The following is a 21,539-nucleotide window of genomic DNA, read 5'->3' on the forward strand; positions in this document are numbered from 1 at the left end:
GTAAACATATACCAAATTTTAATTATCCAGTCATGATTTGACGGGCATTTGGGTTGTTTCCACATCCTTGCAATAGTGAATTGTGCTGCCATAAACATTCAGGTGCAAATAATTTATTTTTAATGTCTATATTATGACTTATTTTGAGGAGCAGTCCATAGGGGCCAGAGAAGTATGTGTGTATATAACTTGGATTAAGTTATATAAAGATGCAAATTATATCCAGTTGACCAATGGTATTATTGAGTTTAACTATGTCCTTACTGATTTTTTTTTACCTACTGGATCTGTCCATTTCTGATGGGAGGGTGTTTTAAGTCTTCATTGATAGTAGTGAACTCATCTATTTCCTCTTTCAGTTCTATCAGTTTCTCTGTCACATTGTTTGACACTCAAATGTTAGGTCTATACATGTTAAGTATAGTTATATCTTCTGGAATAATTGACCCTTTTATTCTTAAGTCTTTTCTTATGCCTGATAAGTTACTTGCTTCAAAGTTTACTGTGTCAAAAATTAATATAGGTACACCTGCTTTCTTAGATTAATGGTAGCACGTTGTATATGCTTCCTATACTCACTTTTTATCCATATGTATTTTAAATTTAAATGAGGTTTCTTATAGCCAACATGTTGTTGGGTCTCATTTTTTATCTATTTTATCTATCTCCCAACTGTGATTTTTATTAGTGCTTTTAGAACATGAACATTCAAAGTGATTTTTAATATAGTTGGATTAATATCCACCATGTTTGGCATTATCTTCTACTTTTTATGCTTTATTCCTATTCTTGTATTCCAGTTTATTTCTGCTTTTTGTTGAACAAAAAGCATTTTTGAATTTTGTGATTTATGTTGAACATTTTATGATTCCACCTTCTCTCTTCTCTTAGCATATGCATCATAATGATTTTTTTTTTACTTTTCAGTTTTTGTTCTAGGTAATAATTTTATGTTTCATATTTTTTGTTGATCTAACAAATATCTGCTTGATGTAATAGAAACCATGTATTTGATTATATAAGTTTAAGTATGTACTATATATTTGCATATATGTATACATACATATATGTACAAGTAAATTTATATATAAATGCAATGAGTGACAGGAATCATACAATGGACATCAGGGAAAAATTAGGATTATTCTGTTATTATAAGTCATTCACAGTACCTCTGAAGGTACTTTTATTTGAAATAGGGTTTAGATTAGCTGTAAATGTAAAATGCAAATTTTGGACAGACTATTGGACCAAGGGCCTCAGGTCATTGCTGGCTGTTGACCAGACGCTACATTCATTTCCTTCTCATTTTTGCTTCCCCCCACATGGCAGAATGATTCATCAAACTATCAAGGAAGAAAGTTTGTTAGCAAGACAGAAATCATATTCTTATGTAAAATAATAACCTAAGTGTCATGCTATCTCCTTATAGCATTACGTTGTATCAAAGCAGGTCACGGTTTCTGCCCAAACTCACAGGGAGGGTATTAGAATACCAAGTTTTGTATATTAAGAGGTGGGGATCATCGGGCACCATGTTAGTTAGGGTCTGCCGCATCAGGTTGTGTCCAATCTGGAGCAGGTCCTCAGTCTTCACTTATTTTGCAGGACCTTGGCATTTTTTAAAAAAACTTACCAGATTTTTGTATGATGTATCGCAATATTGATTTATCTGATGGTTTCTCATAATTTGACTAGCATTATAGATTAATCTACACACACATTTATCTAACTTTCAAGACAGGAAAAACAGAACAGTATATTTTTTTAGAAATACAAACTTAGAAAACGGATAAAGAAGAATGAGAGACTGACAAATAAGGGATTCAAAGTAATAGTACCTTTCTCCAGGGTAACAGTGAGGATGAAATTGGGGAGATGCACACACAGGGCAACAATAATAGGGATAATATTCTGATTATTATGCATAACAGTGAATTTTTAAAAACAGAAATAAACTTTTCTATTTTATTTTTTTTACACACATATACTTTTATTAAGTAACTTTAAAAAGTTACTTATCAATCCAGTTTTGAAAATGTTTGTAGTCTTTCCTCTCTCCCTTTGATAAACACATAAACTTGTTATAAAAATAATCCAGAAGCATACAAATCAATCTGTTTTAAATTTCTGAAATATGACCAATTCTCCTTCACCCCATTTCCAAAGTTAAAAAGAAAGAAAAAAAATGGCTGTTTTAGAACTCATTCCCAGTCTCAACCAAATTATTTTCGTAATTATTATGTCCACAAATGCAGCCTCACTCTCCAGCCAAAGTCTTGGTTGCGGGAAAAACTGAATTGTCCAACACTTACATACTCTCTTGAGGGGAGGGCAATCTTGTCCCTTCAAGCTCAAGGCGGCAGCCACGTCCTTCTGCATCCCCCTACGCTTCCTAGAAGTTAACAGTATATATAGTTTTTGGTTTACAGTAACACGTGAAACTATTACTTCCTCCTCTTTCCTCCTTGGTGCTGTCTTCCCTTTCTCTTGCCACCCAAGCCGGGAGGCCTGGAATTCATCTTGTCTTCCAAGCCCCCCTTCCTCTTCCCTCCCTGGCTGGGCGGGCCCCTTTTCCTCTTGCCCCCAGGACCCTGCCTGCCCTCCTTTCTTTTTCCCTTCAGGCTCATTTGCCTCCTCTTGGAGGCCTCTTCCTGTTCCTCCTCCCTCATCTGCTTATTGGTGGCCCTTGTCACATCCAGCCTAGGCTTTTTGCTGTTCATGACTGGAAGCAGCTACATACAGATGATTCTTTTTTCTGGGCTGCAAAATTCCCCGAAAAGGGGCTGAAACTTCCTCTTCTTGCTGGAGCCCCGGGGCGCCTTCTCTTTGGGCAGGCGCTCCTCGAAGCGCCCCACAGAGGCGGTGGAGACCTTAGCCACCTCCATGGCGCGGCCCAGCTCCTCCTTACTCTGGTGTCCGGTAGGGTGCATGCGGGCCGCGCCACGTTTCGTAGCCGGTTCAGCTCGTTCTTGGCCACCCATTCCTTCTTGGCCTGAATCCGCTTGGCGAAACTGGTCCGCCATGAGATCGGCACCGCCTGGTACCTCAATCGGCCATTCCTTGGTGTTGACCCAGGTGCGCTGGTAGCCCCAGCGCGCCGTCACTGGCCACTCATCTCGCCCCGCACCAGATTGGTCTTCTTCTTCTGACGGATGCCCTTCAGGCGCGCAAACTGCTGCCAGCAAGTAAGTGGTCGCAGGGGGCGCCGGCTTCTCCCGCTGCAGGCGCGTGGCGGGCTCAGGCAGCCGCGCCACCAGCGCCTCTTCCACGCGCTCCATGGGCAGCTGCCACACCGCAGCTCCGGGGTTCCGGTCTGAAGCCAGCAGGTTGCCCAGGTCGAGCTCTATCTAGCTCTATCTCCTTGTACACAGTGATACGCTGCAGCTTCTCTGCCTCGTCCCGCTCCGCCTTTGCCAGCAGCTCTTCCACGCTTGGCCCTCCATGGCTCGGGTTCCTCGGCTCACTCGCTTTGGGGCCACAGCTGAAGTTACTTCTTGGACTACGGCAGTCCCAGCACCGGCAACACAACCACGTGCAGACGCCCGGAATAGTTTTAGATTTACTTAACAGTTTTTCTTATATGTTTGTTTATTTTAATTCAGGATATTATGGGCATACAAACATTTTGGTTACATGAAATACATTTGCCTCACTCAAACCGGGCCACAAGTGTGTTCTGCCTCAATACAGTGTGCCCCGTCTCCATTAGCTGTGGGTTTACCGACCCCCCACCCACCCTACCTGACTGGCATCCTGTAAGTATTACTACCATGTGAGCACCTTAGTGTTGATCAGTTAGTACCAGTTTGATGGCAAGTACATGTGGTGCTTGTTTTTCCATCCTTGTGAGAGCTCACTTCAAAGGATGGGCTCAATCTCTATCCAGGATGATATAAGAGGTGCTAGATCACCATTGTTTTTTGTAGTTGAGTAGTATTCCATGGTATACATATATCACATTTTATTAATCCACTCATATACTGATGGACATTTGGGTTGTTGTCACTGTTGGAACTGCTACTAGTTCCATATTTGCAATTGTAAATTGTGCTGCTATAAACATTTGAGTGCAGATTTCTTCATTATAGAGTGTCTTTTTTTCCTTTGGATAGATGCCTAGTAGTGGGATTGCTGAATCAAATGGTATTTCTATTTTTAGCTCTTTGAGGTATCTCCAAATTACTTTCCTCAGGAGTTGTACTAATTTGCGGTCCCACCAGCAGTGTATGAGTGTTCCTATCTCTCCACATCCACACCAGCATTTGTTTCTTTGGTACTTTTTATAGAGGCCATTCTCACTGGAGTTAGGTGATCTCGTTGTAGTTTTGATTTACATTTCCCTAATGATTAGAGATGTTGATCACTTTTTTTGTTTTGTTTTGTTTTTTTTTTTTTCTTTTTTGGGAAGTAAACAGCGAAGGAATGATCACTTTTTTATATGTTTGTTGGCCATTAGTCTGGGAGGAAAAATGGTGAAGTAAAGGTGACCTCCCGGTTCTCTGCTCCCAGAGAAAGAGGTGAAGAACTCTGTCTGCTAAGCACTACTTAACAGTTTTATTATAAACCTCTTACATTAGTGTGGGACATTTTTTACAACTGGCAAACCAATATTATGCATTATCATTGCTGTTTGATTTTATTTGGTTGGTTATGTTGTTCTTTAGTGTTCTTTTTCTTGCTGGCACTGCAATGTGCTCCAGGATAATTGTCAATTCCCTATCTGAACCTTGTCTGCTACTCGTTCCATGTCTTAATTTAGTTATTTAGATGGTTTGTAATAAACATTTAATGTTTATAAACATTTAATGTCCTAAACCAACTACTCCGGTTTCTATTTCGGTGGTGATTCTTCCCCCTATTAGGAGGCAGGCTAGGAGGGCTCACTTCTGAAAAGTCTTTGGGTGAGGGCTTAAGGCTATTGCTAATTCTTCATTATTGAAAACAGATATGTTCGATGTGGGGAAGACTTGTGGACATCTTTCTGTCCAGTTGTCTAGGAGGCAGGAGTAAACCTGGTTTCTACAGAGGAAGAAGATTCCTCTAGGGGCACAGGTTATATAATTACCAGAGGAGATGATATGTTTTGTGTACAAATTTCCCCAGGAACCTCTCCCACTGTGACATTACCTTGTATCTGGCTTTAACATGTAATATTCTGGTTTTGGGCCACAGCTATTCTGACATTGTTGGCTGCTGGCCTTTGGAGAGCAATCCAATTAGTCTCTGTTTTTAGTCTGCTATTATTGTAACTCTACTCTGAGGGTACTGGGATTCTAACATAAACCCGTTTTTGAAGTGGAAGACAGATCCAGCATGAGGTATGGTTGGGTAGGGCCTGGAGGGTTACGTTTAAAAACTTAGTAATTAGTGGGGATGTTTCAATAGGGTCTGTGAGTTTTCATACACCACTGAGATCAGGGCAGTTGTATAGTGGTGTAAGGTTGATTGAGGCTATTTTAATGATTTATGTTCTGACCTGTTTGTTCCAGTTTTCTGCTGCCTTATCTTGGACTCCTCTGCTATCTGACATTCCCATATGGGTGTATTATGTCTAGTGCGCCCTTTTTTATGCATGGAGACTGATATATGGCTAGATCCCCAGTGATGATTCCAGTCCAGTAGGTTTTTCCTTTCTGAGTACATGAGGTAGCTACTCTATAGCATCTGGCTGGCATAAGGATATTGGCAACAAATCCAATGCCATGGCAGTACCTGAGGCTGGATGGCATTTGGATGCAGAACTTCCCTGTTATGCACTGGCATGCTGGGTGTGCTCTGGTAGATAAGCTTGAGAGGGTTAGAGTGATTGCCAGAGGCAGAAGAAACATCCTGTTGTAGCCCAATATCATATAGTAAATGCTACTCCCCCCCCCACTGTCCAGTCTTTAGGAGTCACTGTATAGAGTTGGATTCCTAGTAGTAAGGCCAAAAGTCCAGTGACAATGTCTAGAACCAGCTGATTCATTCACCAAACACAATTCTTGGTGTCATGGCCTCAGCAGGTCTTCGATGCAGGTGAAGTTTTAGCGGATCTTCTTGCTTCTGCTGCACTGTCCAGGAATCCATGGTTGTTAGGTGCAGCCTTTTTCACTCAAGAGTGATGGATCCAAAGTGTGATACCTCTAACTCTCTGGCATTTTCGGTCCGAGTGGGGATGGCCTTGACCCAACCTGAGAAAGTGCATACCATAACCAGCAGGTACTTGTATCCCCTGCATGGTTTTATTTTCAGTAAAGTCAATTTCTTCATAGTCAAAGGGGGAAGTTCCTGTGTACTGGATGCTTGGGGTGGGCCTGGGTCATGTTGCCGCATTGTTCTTGGCTCAGAGTTGGCACTGAGCACAGATGGTAGCAGGGGGTGGAAGCCTGACAATATAGTAATATTTGTTGAGTAAATTGGTAAGGGCTGTTTTCCCCATGTGGGACAAAATGTGATATTGGGAAGCAATTAGATATGCTAGCTTCCCAGGGATAAAGACTTGGTTGTCTGACAGGACCACCATCCCCGTTCATCTTTCGTAGCACCTTCTTGTTCTGCCCACTGGTCTTCTAGTGCATAATTTGGTTTCTCTGGCCACACTGGTGGCAGGAGGATTTGACTGATTGATACCTTGGGGGTCATTTTCGGGGGTGTCTTGATTAGCTGCATTTTTAGTTGTCTGGTCGGCCAGGCGGTTACTAGTAGCCACTGGGTCCATCCCCTTTTGATGTCCCCAGCAGTGAATGACTGCAATTTCCTTTGGTTCCACATGGTTTCTAGTAGTTGGAGGATTTCTTCTTTGTTTCTGATTTCTTTGCCTCCCACCTTAAGCAGCCCTCTTTCCTTATAGAGGGCTCCATGGACATATAGGGTGCTCCACACATATTTTTAGTCAGTGTAAATATTCGTTCTTTTTTTCATTGCATGTTTCAGGGCTTGGATCAGGGCCCATAGCTCTTCATTTTGTGAAGACCATCTGGTTGGCAGTGATTCTGCCATGATTACTTTGTCATGTGTTATGACTGCATAGCCTGCCCTCCACTTCTCCTCCATGACATAACTGCTGCCATCCATGAAAAGTTCCAATTCTAGATCTGGCAGGGGGCTGTCTTTGAAGCCTGGCTTGCTGGCATGTACTTTTTCTATTATCTCAAAGAAATTGTGGTCTGGGAGTCCTGGATCAATGGGCAGGGGGTAGCTGGGCTCAAGGTCCACATAGCTTCAAGGGTTATTTGTGAATTTTCACATAACAGTCCCTGATGTTGGGCTACTCAGCTGCTAGAAAGCAGCTGCTAGAAACCGGTGTCCTATGTTATTGAGGAGTTGTATAACAGTGTGTAGAATTTGCATGTGGATTCACTGTCCCAAGGTGAATTTGTCAGGTTTCTTGATTAAGGACACTGTGGCTGCCAGTTCCTGGAGGCATGAAGGTCACCCACATGCAACTGAGTCTAATTGCTTGGACAGATATGCCACAGGTCTTTTCCATGGTCCCACAGTATGAGTCAAGACCCCTATTGCCACATGTTCTCATTCATGTACGAATAGATTGAAGTCCTTAGTGGGGTCTGCCAGTCCTAGTGCTGGAGCCCTTTGCAGGAATGTTTTTAAGGCTCTGAAGAGTTCTTCTTGTTCCTCTGTCCATTCCAACTCCTTGGGCTCTGGTCCTCGCAGGGCTTCATAGAGTGGCTTTGCCAAGTATGAGAATCCGGGATCTAGATGTGGCAGAATCTTGCCACCCCCAAGAACTCTTGGAGTTGTCTCCATTGTTGGGTCTTGGGATGGTACAGATTGTATGTTTTTGTTCATGTCCGAGGGCTCTCTGCCCTTGAGAGACATGGAAGCCCAGATATTTGACTTTTCTCCTGCAAGTTTGGGCCTTTTCCCAAGAGACTTTGTATCCTTTCTCTGTGAGTAACTGGAGCAGAGCTCGAGTGGCCTGAAGACAACTTTCCTTGGTCTGGCATGCCAGGAGAAGATCAACTACATATTGCAGGACAGTGAAATTATATTTTTCTCTTGGGAACAAAGCCAGGTCCACCATTAGTGCTTCTCTGAACAGAGTTGGTGAGTTTTTGAAACTTCGTGGCAATCCAGTAGTATCCAGGTTAACTGTCTTTTCCTTCTGGTGCAGGGGTCCTCCCATTCAAAGACAAAAAGGGACTGACTTATTGGAGCCACACACAGGCAGAAGAAAGTATCCTTTAAATCCAGGCAAGTGAACCACTCCTCATCCATTGGAATGAGTCCCAGAAGGGTATAGGCATTGGGCACTGCTGGATGAAGAGTTACTGTAGCTTCATTAACTATTTGTAGGTCCTGAACCAGCCAATAAGTCCTGTCCAGTTTCTTCACCAGGAGCAAAGGAGTGTTCGAGGGAGACTCGCATTCTAATAAGATGCCTTCCTGTTGAAATTTGCCTAGGTGGTTTTGGATTCCCTCCCATGCTTCCTTACAATAGGATGTTGTCATTTTCTTATGGACTGGGCTCCTGATTTTATTTCTACTATCACTGGTGCCCATAGGTGTGCCAAGCTGGGGGGATTGTCCTCCGCCCATACTGCTGGGAAGCCCTGTTTGAATTCTGGGGGATTTCCCCCCTTGGTATGGCCACTGTAGAGTCACCACTCCATCTCTCTTGGGACTGTGACTGCCATCATGAGGGATCCCGGGGCCTGGAGTGAGAGATTGGCTGAACCCTCCGGATGGAAGGTGATCTGGGCTCCTAATTTGTGTAGGAGATCTCGCCTCAGCGGAGGGATTAGATAGTCTGGAAGGTATAGAAATTCATATGACACTTTATGTTCCCCCATCTGGCAAGTTCAGGCTTGACAGAAGGGTCGAGCAACTTGGTCCCCAGTAACCCCTATTATAGTTCCATGTCGAGGACCCCCACTGGCACGTGGTCTTAAATCCATTACCGGGCACCCGAGGTGATTCTGTATCGTTATTCTGTCTTAAGAGTGTCAGGAGTAGCTGTCAGCAGTCCTTCCAAGTTGGTTGATGGGCCTGGGAAATGCTCTCCAGGAGGTCTGTCATGGCCTGCAGCTTTTCAGAATAGTAGGGAGTATGTTGTTTCCAAATTAGAAGGCCTGTGGTAGAGAAGGGGTGGTAGTAGAGGACTGGCTGTCCGGGCTGGACAGTTCCATCATCTGCAACGTGAGGCTGGCCTCGGACCTCCCAGACTGGCAACTGGAATAGGATTCTGGGTGGAGTGGAGACGGTGGGCTACTGGGATCCCTTTGGTGGGCGTTTCTGGCATTCGAGGTGGCAAGACTGAAGGTGGTGGTGTGACCGGGGCTGTAGGTGGTGGTGGCCCTGGAGTGGGGTCAGTGGGATTATATGGTGGAGGGAGGACTAGTTCATCTTCTGGGGGTTCCTCATGAATAGTCTTAAGACCTGAGCTCTTGGGACTTGTTCCATTTCTAGTTCCTCCAGCCCTCTGGACGAAGAGAACCTTGCTCTGACCCTTTTCTGTATAGAACCAAAACCAAGGAGGCAGAGTCTGGGCTGTTTCCAGCCAAGAATCAATATATGGGAACTGGTCTGGGTGTCCTGGTGTATTGGTAACCGCTTTCCAAACTGCCCAGACAGTTGGGACATCAAGTATACCCATTATTGGGCCACATGACTCTGAAGGAGGGCCACTTAACATCACAGAGGGTACAAAGATGATTAAGAGTCATCTTAATTCTGTAATCTTCTGAGAACCCTTTATTGAAATTCTTTAACATGCACCTCAGAACTGTGGGCTTGGACTCTCTCCCTCCCATGGTGAGCCCATGAGTGGTGTCACACAAGGGTGGGGAGTCTCTCAGTTGTCCATGTGGCTTCTCCCCTCATCAGGATTTATGTATATCTTGGCTAAGGTGCACCCATATAAGTCCCAGACCAGATCACCTCCTTTTGGAGAGTGGGTCACCATTATTCTGTATGATACTGCCACAGATACACAGGTGAGGACCCAGTCAAGTTCTGTAGCCGCGTGGCTGCGGAACCCTACACATTCACACAGGCAGTCACACTAAAGAGGTTAAAACATTCCCTCCTGGGGAACCTCTACCTGTAGGAGGTGATCAAGCTCCTCTTCCATCCATAGGACGGGCCTGACGGACGGGTCCAGGGACCTTACCGTGTCCGAAGTCTTCTGGTTGATAGTCTGTACCCTTACCTTCATCTGGGTGGGTCCAGGGCCCGGCGGTTGGTGGAACCCCAAAGAACAGGGAAATTTCCACAAAAGGCGGATGACACCGGCTCCATCAGGGTTGCTAAGGCCAGCCGACCACCACTCATGTCCTGAGCCAATGGCTTCAAGGGACCAGCACAGTAGGGTTTCCCAGTGAGGGAACTAAGATGTTACAGTAGAACTGATGGAAAACAAACTGAGCAAAGTGGAAAGAACCAGGTTTTATTATACCAGGGGACTCAGAGGAATCCAGCCTCCAAATTCTGAGCCCTGAACAAAAGTGTAGCAGTCTTTTATACATTTTGTTTAAGGAGGGTGTGGGCACAGTTGCAAGGTTGTCATCTTTAGCGGTGGCAGGGTCTTGAGCAACCTTAGTTCCTGGTACAGATTTTCTATAGAATTTCTTTCTGCTTTATCTTATCATAGAAGTTGCTGTACGCACTTTACAGAAGCAAGAGTGGCAGCTGTTTACGGTTACATAGAAGAATGTTTATGGGGGGGAGGAGTTTTGTTAAATGGAATTTTCTATTTCCCTAGCAAAGGAAGACCTGGGTTCAGGTCCGGGTCCAGTTTCCTGGGAGGCAGAGGTAGGCTATTTCTCTACAAAGAAAGAATATGCCATCCCGGGAAAACGTGACAGTGGCATTACTGGGTAAGGTTTGGTTATTTGTGCAGAGCTCACCTGATATGAATCCCAATATTTCATTCTCTCCTCCATTAGTAATGCAAGTGATATTCAGGTGGGAAGTTATGGCTAAGAGGACATTGTATGCTACTGGGCCCGCCAGGGATGTTTTGTTTGGGCCTGGGATCAAGATCCTGGAGTTCCAGCATGGAGGCATAGGGACCCCAATATAGACCCATTTCTGGAGAGGTGAACAGACCCAACATGAAGTAAGATTGGGTAGGGGCTGGAGGGTCATATTAAGGAACCAGGTTGTTAGGGGAGAGGTATCCAGGGTTTCAGTGATCTTTCATATGCCAGTAAGATCTTGCCTCTTATAAGTTGACTCTGTTACTGAGGCTATCTTGATAGCAGCTGAGCCTTTGTGTCTTCAACTTGTTGGATTCTAGCCTGGTCTTGGACTCCTCCTCATCAGACATCTCCAGTGGGTATAGTGAGTCCAACAGGCTGGTTTGCCTTTTGGGGCTGTACAGATTCGAATATAACCTGTAATGATGGTGGTCCAATATTTCTTTCCCTTTCTGTGGCACACCTGAGCCTGACTATAATGTGTCTTTGGCATGCAGGTGTGGACTGTGAAATCTCCTGTGGTCCAGAAGCCTCAAGGAATCCCATTAATGGAGGGAATCCAAATCCTAGCATAACAAGCCTCAGGGCAGGGGTTTTCTGCATAGTTGTTAGGGTGAGTGCCCCAACTAGGAGGAAGGTAGGGACTGAGGCAGGAATAGACATCCTGTAATGAGCCAAAATACCACAGTCAGAGATGTACTCTGCAGTCCAGTCCAATCTCCCAGAGCTACCGAGAAGAGTCCCATCCTCAGTAAGGTCACTATAAGCCCAATGAGGGGCAGGGTCAGTGATCCCATTTACTTCTGTTCAGTCCTGGGTGTGGCTGTTCTCATCGGGAGATGGTTAAGCTGGATCTTTTGTGGGTTCTGCTGGTCCTGATGTGCAGTCCAGAGATCAGTTTCATTGTCTGGTTCAGCCTTTTTCTCCCTGGAGTGATGAATCATGGAATGATACCTGTAACTCTAATAGCAGTAGGAGTAACTAGTATCACAGTATGGGGACCCTTCCAGGTGGACCCTAGGGGTGTTCTTTTCTAGTCCTTTACCCAGACTAGATCCCCAGGTTGGTGGCAGTGGACAGGGAGACCCAGGGTGATAGGGTCTTTTTCTAGGATGGTGTGGTGGATATGGTACATAGTTTTGCCTAAGGCTTGGAGGTGTGTGTTTCTATTCAAGTCCCCTAGTTATCTACTGTTGCCCCTTAATTGCCTGATGAGTGGGGGAGATCTATCAAACAGGATTTCAAAGGGTGAGTATCGTAGGGTCCCTGGTGCACACCTGACTCTGCACAGGGCTAGGCTTTGCATGTCTACCCAGGGTAATTGTGTTTCCTGACATAGCTTCACTACAGTGGTCTTGAGGGTCCAGTTCATGCCCTCAACTTTACCTGAACTCTGTGGCCTGTAGGCTGTATGTAGTTTCCATTTGATTCCTAATGCCATGGTGAAGGTTTGCATGACCTCCACAATGATGCTTGGTCTGTTGTCACTGCCAAAGGAGAGTGGCAGACCGTACCTGGGGATGATTTCTTTCCATAGAAACTTTGCCATTTCCCTGACATTTTTGGTCTGGTTAGGGACTGCTTCAACTCAGCCTAAGAAGGGGCATGTCACTACCAGAAGGTATTTATAGCCCCAACATGGTTTTACTTCTGTGAAATCAATTTCCACATCCTCGAATGGAGAGATTCCAGTGTAGTGAATTCCTGTGGCGGGTCTCTGGCTGACAACTGCATTGTTTTTAGCACGGGTCTGGCAGCGGGCATTGACTGCTGTAGCAGAGGATGTAAGTTTGAGGATGTAGTAGTACCCTGTGAGTAGCTGCATGAAGGTTGTTTTCCCTAAGTGAGTCAGGTTGTGATCTTGGGAGAAAATGACATTTGCTATTTTATTGGGGATAAAGATGTATGGTTCCATAGGTACCGCCACCCATCTGCATCCTTCTTGGCCTTCTCCTGCTCTGACCACTCATTCTCTTTTGGGGTATATCTTGGTTTTTCGGGCTACTCAGGTGCCAACAAGATTTGGCTCTGGATTGGAGTGTTGTCCTCTGAACATCCTTGGTTGGCTGCATTTTTGATGGTTGGTGTGCCAGGTGATTGCTGGTGGCAATTAGATCTGTGCCCTTTTGATGCCCTGAACAGTGGATGACTACAGTTTCTTTTGGCTCCCAAACTGCCTTCAGCAGTTGGAAGATTCATCCATATGTTTGATCGTCTTTCCACCTTCAGTCAGCAGTTCTCTCTCCCTGTATATTGCCCTATGGATATGTATTTTGGCAAAGGCATACTTAGAATCTGTATTTATGTTTGACTTCTTACCAAGGGCAGGGCATGCCTGAGGGCTTGGATGTGGGCTCATATCTCCCCCCTTTGTGCTGACCACCCTTGGGGCAAAGGAGCTGACATGAAGATCTCATCAACTGTGGTGACTACAAAACCCGCCAGTCATTTCCCATTCTGGACGAAACTACTGCCATCTGTGTAGAGTTCAGTGTCCCCACAGTCTCCAGGGTGACCCAGGGGTTTTCTCATACCAGTCCTTGGTATTGTGCTAACCGGTTGCTTGAGAGCTACCAATGCCCTGAGGTGTTCGTTAGAGATATTACTGTATGAGGGACTCAGACATGGAGGTTTTGTCCCAGTATGAGTTTGTTTGTTTCCTTCACTAGGAAGATGGTGGCCACCATTGCATGGAGGCAAGGTGGCCATCTTGCTGCTACTGGATCCAGTTGTTTTGACAAGTAATACACTGGTCTCTCCCATGGGCCCCCAGTTTGAGTCAAAACCCCAGAGCAACATGTTACTTCTCATGTACAAACAGGTTAAACTCTTTGGTGAGGTCCGGTAGCCCTAGTGTGGGGGCTCTTTTTAGTAGGTCTTTTATTTCCTAGAAAGCCCTTTCCTGACTCCTGGGCCATTACAATTCTTTGTTTTTAGGCTCACATAGGGATTCTTACAGAGGCTTGGCATTTAGGAAGAAACCAGGGATGTAGATGTGGCAGAATGTGGCCGCTTCGAGGAATTCTCTGAGTTGTCTCTGACTGGTTGGCCTGGTAATTGTACAGATGGTGTGCTTCCGCTCGTGTCCCAGTGTCTGGTGCCCCTGAGTGATGTGTAATCTGAGGTACTTTACCTGTTGCCTGCAGATCTGTGCCTTTTTCCAGGAGAGTATTCATCCTTTGTCAGTGAACAGTTGGAGCAGGCACCAGGTTCCTCGGTGGCAGTCTTCTCCAGTTGCACTTACTAGGAGGTCATATAGGTAGTGTAGGAATGTACAGCAGGTTTCTTCTCATGGAAAGGACATGAGGTCAGCAGATAAAGGCTCACCAAATAGAGTTGGTATAATTTTAAATCCCTGTGGTAGTCACATCCAGGTCAGCTGCATTTTCCTTCTATATGAGGATCCTTCCACTCGAAGGCAAACAGGGGCTGGCTCTTTGGAGCGAGCCGCAGGCAGAAGAAAACATCCTCTAAGTCCACACAGGAGATCAAGGCAACATGAAGAGGAATGAGGCCCAGGAGGGCATATGGATTCAGTAACACTGAGTGGAGAGTCACTATAGCTTCATTAATCAGTCTTAGGTTTTTGACAGGCTGGTATCCACCTCCATTGGACTTTTTGACTCGCAGGAGGGGAGTGTTCCATGGTGATTTGAACTCCACCAAAATCCCGTCCCACTTGAGCCTATCAATGTGTTCCTGAATTCCCTCTTGAGCCTCCTTGGGAATGGGGTACTGTCATCTGCTGGTCGGCTGTCCCCCCCAGTTTCATCTCAATCACCAGGGGTATATGTTGGTGTGCAAGACCCGGAGTGGTGGCTGTTGTCCTCTACCCATACTGATGGAAAATCCTGCTGGAAGTTAGGTGGGTTCTGTTCCTCTTTGGACTCATCATATAGCTTCCATTGCAATTCCCGGAACAAACAGGGTGACCACCGTTATGAGAGTCTCTGGGGAGCCAAGCGTGAGGCTCATGGTCCCTCTGGGTTGAAGGTGATCTGGGCTTCCAGTTTGCTCAGGAGATCTTGACCTAGGAGGGGAATGGTGCAGTATAGTATGTATAGAAATTCATGTCTTATCTGATGCCCCCCCCCATCTGGCATATTCGGGATTGGCAGAAGGGTCTAGCATCTTGAGTTCCAGTGGCTCCCACGATGGTGGTTTTCTGCCTAGTAAATGGAGCCACCAGGGTTTTTACCACCAAGAGTTCTGCCCCAGTGTGACCATTAATGTTATTGTCCAACCCCCCTCCCCTTCCATTATGATCAGAGGCTCCCGGGGGCCAAAAGTCAGGGAACCCAGTTGGTCCTATTCCGAGTCGACCCCAGGTAGATCAATAAGGTCCTGGGTCTCTGGCTCTGACTGGAAGCCCCTGGGCAAGTTCCTCTTTGGTGGTTTCTTTTGTTGGGGCATTCATGCTTCCTGTGACCAAGCTCCTTACAGTAGGCACACTGGTCAGGCTTCAGGGTCCCTTGTCTCCTGGGTCCTCCCTCCCATAGCAGGCCATGTTTCTTGGCTGCGTAAGGTCTTCCGAGGGCAGTGGCCAGGAGAGTGGCTTTGTATTTCATTTTCTTGGCATTCTCCTTCTGGTTGGTCTGATCTAGATTAATATAGATCTTTTCTGGGCCACTTCCATTAGCTGCGTCCTGTTCATTCCTGCAAACCTGTCAAGTTTCTGTAGTTTCTGTCAGATATCAGTTTAGGACTGCTCAACAAATGCAGCATTCTCTATTTGCTGATTTTCGGCTGCCTCTGTGTCAAAAGGTGTGTAGTCTCAGTAGGCCTCACAAAGGTGCTTGTAGAATTTACTCAGTGATTCCTCCAGGGTGATTAGAGAGACTTTGTTCATGTTGGTTGGTTTTCTGGCTTCCTCGTGGGAGAGCTTCCTGATACCTTCCAAGTGCGTCTCAACTGCTGGGAGAGTTGAAATCTGAGTCCAGCTTGGTCTCAGGTGGTGCCCACTGTTCCACACCCAAGGTCCCTGCTGGAGCCTTGTCTTGGAGCCATGTTTGGGTCCCAGCTACAATCCAACATCATTCTTCCATGTTAAAAAGGGTCAGAAGGAGCTGGTGGCAATCTTCCCAAGTGGCCTTGAAAGATGGATTCCAGGAGGTCAATGAAGGTCTAAGGTTTATTGGAGTATGGCAGGGTGTGGTGCTTCTGGTTCAGAAGGTCAGTGGTCGACAAAGGCTTGTAGTATAGGATTGGCTGTCCTGGCTAAACGGACCCATTGTCCCTAACCTTCATGGGACCTCACACCTCACGCAGGGGCACCTGGAGGGCTGAAGTTGGTGCCAGAGCTTACCATAGCCAGCGGGTGATGGGAATGTTGGCACCTGGTTGGTCTGGAACTGGCATTGTGGAGACTGACAGTGGCGAGGTGTCTGTTGGATTCGGGGATACTTCAGGAGGTGTCATGGTAGGGTTGTAGGGCAGTGGTGGTGGATCCTCTTTAGGAGATTCTTCATAGATGAGTTTGGACAGTTTGGAGTCTCTGGTGCTTTGGACCACAAAAATCTTGCTCTGTACCTTATTAGCATAGAACCAGACCCAAGGGGGCATGGTCTGAGCAATCTCTAGTTATGAAACTACGTAAGGGAATTGGTTGGGGTGACTGGAAGGCCTGGTCATGATTCTCCAAGCTGTTTGCACGGTGGGGAGGTGTAAAGATCCCGTTGGGGGCCGTTTAATCCTGAATGTGGGCCATTCGTGTTCACAGAGGGTCCTCAGTCTACTGGGACTCATTGCAATGCCATAATCTCCTCTGAAACCCTTCTTAAAGTTCTTTAACATGCATTTAAGGACTGTAGGCTTAGATTCTAAGCTACCTATCCTAGCCCCTGGAACATTGTTGCAGCTTAACAGACAAGAGGGGTGGTTCTCTTAGGTGTCTGCCTGGCTGCATCCCTCGTGGGAACTTAGGTGCATCTTGGTGAAGGTTTACCCGTATAAACCCTGGGCCTGGTCACTCCCCTTAGGAGAGTGAATGGCCATTATGCTGTACGCCGCTGCCACACAATCCAAGATGAGGATGCACTCAGGTTCCATAGCTGTAAGCATGGAACCACAGTTACTCTTCACAGAAGGGGGTTTCTCTCAAGTGTCTACCTGGTTGCATCCCTCGTGGGAACTTAGGCACATCTTTGTGAAGCTGTACCCGTATAAACCCTGGGCCTGGTTGCTCCCTTTAGAGGAGTGAATCATTGTTATGCCATGGGACGCCACTGCAGAATCGCGGGTGAGGACCCACTCAAATTCCTTAGATGTAGCCATGGAACCACAAACAGTTACTCTTCACTCGTTCATTCAGACAGGCAGAGGTTACACATTCCTGCCCTGGGAATTTCCTGCACTCAGGAGGTGATCAAGCTCTTCTTCCGTCTTCTTTCTTTCTTTCCTTTCCTTTCGAGACAGAGTCTCACCCTGTTGCTCAGGGTAGAGTGTCGTGGCATCTGCCTAGCTAACAGCAACTTCAAACTCCTGGGCTCAAGCAATCCTACTGCCTCAGCCTCCCGAGTATCTGGGACTGCAGGCATGAGCCACCATGCTTGGCTAATTTTTTCTATATATTTTTTTGGTTGTCCAGCTAATTGTCTTTCTGTTTTTAGTAGAGATGGGGTCTCGCTCTTGCTCAGGCTGGTCTCGAACCCCTGAGCTCAAATGATCCACCCAATCAGCCTCCCAGAGTGCTAGGTTTATAGGCATGAGCCACTGTACCCAATGTCTCTTCTGTCTTCTGGTGGGCCTGACTCAGATGGGTCCCAGGACCTTACCAGGTTCAATGCATCCAGACTTCATTTGACTTGTCTGTCCCTCTAGCACGTCCAGGATAGTTTGGGAGCTCCCCTCGTGGAATCTCCCAACAAGCGAAGGTATTGTGCAAAATGGTGGTTAGCGCCAGTTCACTTATGTGTCTGAGGTCCTGCCAGTCACTGCTCAACTGATGCCTTCAAGGGGCCAGCACGGTTGGTTTTCCTGGTCAGGTAACCAAAATGTTATAGCAAGTGTTACTGTGGGTGGTTTCGAGGACAAAGTGAGCAGCACACGGAGGGTCAGAGAATCAAGGTCTATTCACCAACAGGCTCAGAGGGGTCTCACCACCAAATTCTGAGCCCTGTCTACCCAATTTTTCCCACGTTTATTAAATTGGGGTGGTCTGATGGGTAGGGTCTCAGGTGGGTAATGTACCAGGTAATAGGTAAGTCTATGTGTCAAGTAATAGGTTAGTATTATGCTGATGCTCCAGGTAATAGGTTAGTATTATGTTGATGTACCAGGTACTATGTTAGTATTGTATTGATGAGGGTCTTCCATGAGGGGTGTGAGTCCCAGGTGGCTGATGTACCAGGTAATAGATGGGGGTATTTCTTATCAACAGGAGACATAAAAAAGAGGCAAAGCATGATAAGGAGTCATGTATATCACAGCTTGTTTTCAGAATCTGGATTCTGTGATTATCCGTGATTGGCTGGACTTTCAGGGAGCTCACCATGGGTGGTAGCAGGTTCTGGAGAGCCTATAGGTTTGAGTTCTGAGAAATGACTCTCGGACAGGATTTTCAGAAGCTTAGCTGTAGTGGTAGAAGTAGTGAGAGAATTATTTTAAAAAGTTGAAAGAGGTTTAATTTGTTCTGGGAATCCTTGAGTAAAATCTAGTCTCTGGGCTCTAAGTGCTGTGGTCCCTTTAAGAAGCTGTCTAGCGAGTTTTACTGCTGGCAGGTAGGTGCTGTGCCAGAGTTACCTAAGGCTCAGCCATTCTAGTGTGTTGAAGTTAAGTCTGTTCCGAAACCTTACTTGCTGTCAGACTGAAGCAGTTTCAGCGGGTCTGTGGGTATGGAGGATGTCCGTTCATGGAGGGGCGGCCAGTTCCCGAATGCAGGTGTGATCTCCCATTTTAGGAAGAGAACACTTGCTTTTCTAGTGCCTTTCTTTTGTCAGAGGGGGCACAGTCCTGACTGAGCCCATTTCCTGGGACATTTTACTCTAGAGACCTGGAGTCTTAGTGAAGGCATGGCTCAGTTCCTGTAGAAGGGTGTGGCCTTGTCATCTATTTGCCTGGGGCCTTTTGAGTGACTCTGGAAAAACTCCTTTACAGAGCAGCCACAATTTGAAAAGTATTTTTCTGTTTTAAGGGCTGTAGTCAGTCCCACTCTCATTTTTCTTCACCTCTCCCCATCTTGATTATTAAAGATCTTGAAGGACAGGTTTAGGAGATTATTTTGTAGGGTTTGAAGGCCTTCGTTTAATTTTTTGGAGCTTGTACTGATGTCAGACTCGAACTGGGAGATAAAATGTATGTTGAGGAGTAAAGTTTTCTCAAAAGTTCCTACTTCATAATCCCATAATAGGCCTGCTTTAGGGACAGTGACTGTCCTCACTGGCTGGACAGGGGACGTCTATGGATTTTATTGCCATATGCCTAGACAATAAGCCAAAAAATCTCCTTTTCTTCAGGGGATAGAGGCCAGAATAGTGTAGAGATTATGTCAGGTGAGATCATAAGATTGTGTTAAATAAGAGGGACATGTACCTGCATAATGTTTTCCACTCCAGCCCCCAGGACTTGAGCAGAATGAGATCATACAGTAGAGGGGCTGGGATGAGGGCAGGGAGTAGGTTGAGGATTAGGCTAAGGGAGTTCTTGTTGAGGAGACCTGTACGAGGGAGAGCTGAGATGGCAAGAGTCAGGATCTGAGGTTTTAAGTTGGTCCAGAGTAGAGGAGAAGGGGTGGGGGAAGGCCTAGAGCGTAGCAGGAAGATTTGAGTTGGATTATAGTTTTTGCAGAGTGAGAGTGGAGGGTAAAAATGTCTTGGACATAGGCAATTTCAGACCATTTGCCATTGCGGTGACAGAAATCAGCAAAGGGAAGATCTGAGTCTCGGTCCAGTGTCTGTCTCTCAGCTTGGTTTCAGCAAAGGAAGACCCGTGAGACCAGAATGTCAGAGATAGGAGGAACCCTAGAGTGATTTTGTGAGCTTTTTAATCGAGTCCAGGTTGGACTGGGAGAGAGAGGGAGTGGAGGTGATTTCCTTTCCAATATGAATGTCTTACATTTATTTCTACACTAATTGTCTTGGCTACATCCTCCAATACAATGTTGAATAGATGTGGCAAGAGTGGACATCCTTGTCTTGTTTCTAATCTTGGAGAAAGTATTGAGCCTTTGTGATATATGATAATGTTATTTATAAGTTGTTCATGGATGGCCTTTAAATTGGAGAAAGTTTCCTTATAGGCCTAATTTGCTGTGTCTTTTTACCAGGGATGAGCTTTGGATTTGTCAAGTGCTTATTCTGCTTATTCTATTTTGAAATGATCATGTGATTTTAGTCCTGTATTCTCTTAATGTAGTCCATGGCACTAATTATATTGTATTTGAACCAAATTTGCATTATTGAGGAAAATAGCCTTGGTCGTAGTATATAATACTTTTTATATGTTGTTGATTTGTTTTGCTGATATTTCCTCAAAGATTATTCCCCTATATTCATAAAACATATTGATCTTAATTTTCTTTTCTTGAAATGTTTTGGTCTAGTTGTGGTATGAGGATAAATTAACTCATACATTGGGGAATGACCTCTCTCCACTGTTATTGTTGTCTTTTAAATGTTTTTCAAAAATGTGTGATAGATTGGTATTAGCTGTTAAAGGCTTGGAATAATTCAGCAGTGAAGTCTTCTCAACCTGTGCAGACAATTGAATCCTTACAGTAGTCATGTGTGCTAGAAAGGGGATGACACTTTTCCAGATGAGCCTTAAATTTAAATTCCATCTTTAACTCATCTACATCTGAATTCCTAACACAGAGCAACTATAAGTAATATATGTGTAATATTTAGACACTAAGCTCTGTGGTAGTTTGTTATACAGCAACTAATTACTTATATATCTGTCGGTAAATGTAATAGTTTTTAGAATACCTGGTAAAATGTGAAGAAAATCTGTAGATCAGCTGATAGTTTTATGCCACTCTCAATTCCTTAGTTTTCATGAATAGACTGTTATAACCTGTTGATATTCTTGAATGTTGAAGGGCATGTGAAACTCTGCACAATTCATACATGGTTCTGTAAATCAAATGTTATTTCAAAATGAATTTTTTCTAAACAATATTTATTTGGCATAAAACAAAAACAAAGAAACAACAACATAAGAACAATACCTTGGCCTCAGGAGATAAGTGGACATGTAGAGAGAGAATAGCAAAGTCTTCTTTTTCCAGCTACTGTTGCAAACAGGTGCACCTGCTTCAACTCCAGGGACTCTTATCCATTTCTGTCTTCAAAATCACATACCTCATTACCCAGTCACATTTTGCATGTCATTAACTACTTCTTCAATGATAGGTGCCTGTGCCTCACATATACCAGAAAGCCCCATTTTGCCATGTTGTTTATCAGTCCATCTGCACAATAACACTACAGGCTTTTTGGATGATATGACTTCTGGACATTAGAAGCCAAGATTGAGAAATGTTAGTGATAGGAATCATAATCATATTCAGCATATTATTTTCTTTGTACAAGGATTTGTTCTTTGAGTGATTAAAAGACAACTGTATCTTGTTGAAATCTTTGAAAAAATTTTAGTAATTAAGACATTTTAATTCTACAG

At 45.0% G+C, this 21,539-nt stretch overlaps 1 long non-coding RNA gene and 1 pseudogene across 9 annotated transcripts in view; one reads left to right on the forward strand and one right to left on the reverse strand.

Moving 5' to 3' along the window:
- LOC105871321 (uncharacterized) overlaps positions 1-21,539 on the forward strand; it is a 139,270-nt gene that overhangs the window by 64,897 nt on the left and 52,834 nt on the right. For 8 of the 9 annotated variants that reach the window (XR_012920102.1, XR_012920098.1, XR_012920106.1 and 5 more), the window contains one exon: positions 8,117-8,196. The exons of the other annotated variant lie outside the window; for it this stretch is intronic. This is a non-coding gene — a long non-coding RNA (uncharacterized LOC105871321). The remainder of the gene's footprint in view (positions 1-8,116; positions 8,197-21,539) is intronic. 9 annotated transcript variants of the gene reach the window in all.
- Positions 2,448-6,700, reverse strand: LOC105871320 (ribosome biogenesis regulatory protein homolog; annotated as a pseudogene).

This window comes from Microcebus murinus, chromosome 7 (assembly GCF_040939455.1).
Source record: "Microcebus murinus isolate Inina chromosome 7, M.murinus_Inina_mat1.0, whole genome shotgun sequence".
NCBI lineage: Eukaryota > Metazoa > Chordata > Mammalia > Primates > Cheirogaleidae > Microcebus > Microcebus murinus.